We start from the raw sequence: 204 nt of genomic DNA on the forward strand, positions 1-204 counted from the left end.
TTTTTTGCTTCTATGAACACCATTGTGCCAATATTATACAGTAGGAATGCGACGTCAAGCACTTTAAATATCGAATTTGCGCCTTTACTAATTCGATCAAATAATAGGAATGCATTATATACTAAGATTTCATATTCACATATACGCACCATTATACCTCAAAGTGTAATAGGAATGCCACATGCCCACACCTTAAGGTTTTAT

This window comes from Theobroma umbraticum, unplaced genomic scaffold (genome assembly GCF_002168275.2).
Source record: "Theobroma umbraticum cultivar Fairchild unplaced genomic scaffold, ASM216827v3 scaffold_30.0, whole genome shotgun sequence".
Lineage (NCBI taxonomy): Eukaryota > Viridiplantae > Streptophyta > Magnoliopsida > Malvales > Malvaceae > Theobroma > Theobroma umbraticum.